This window comes from Molossus molossus, unplaced genomic scaffold, assembly GCF_014108415.1.
Source record: "Molossus molossus isolate mMolMol1 unplaced genomic scaffold, mMolMol1.p scaffold_m16_p_1, whole genome shotgun sequence".
Classification (NCBI taxonomy): domain Eukaryota; kingdom Metazoa; phylum Chordata; class Mammalia; order Chiroptera; family Molossidae; genus Molossus; species Molossus molossus.
In genome coordinates, this window is record NW_023425344.1 from 2,709,911 (window position 1) to 2,710,358 (window position 448).

The window sequence follows — 448 nt, forward strand, 5'->3', positions numbered from 1 at the left end:
CCCCCTGAGTCCACCTCCTAAGACCAGCCCCACGTGGGGTCATTTAAATCCGGACCGGTCAAATCCCAGGCTCGAAACTCTGCAGCCCACCCCCACCCCGACCCCCCAACCTGCTTCATCTCTTTCTGCCTGTTTCCCGTCAGGCTGGTTTGGGTGACAGAACTTTGTCACCCGCTGGGCCCACACAGCACGGCAGGGACCCTGTCAGCCAGCCACCTTGCCAGGTGCACGGCCACCTGCCAGGGGGCAGCGGTCTCTGTCCCTCCGGCACCGGGCAGACACCAAGGCAGGGCGTCTTGCCCTTGACCGCAGGGACTCGAGTGGCTGGGTGATACCCTTGCCAAGTGGTGCTGGCTCAGGGTCCCCGGAGACGCAGTGGCCGGCGGGCAGGGGTGCCCGAGTGCCCCGCTGACTGAGGATGTGTGCTTGTAAACTTTAATTTCTGTAC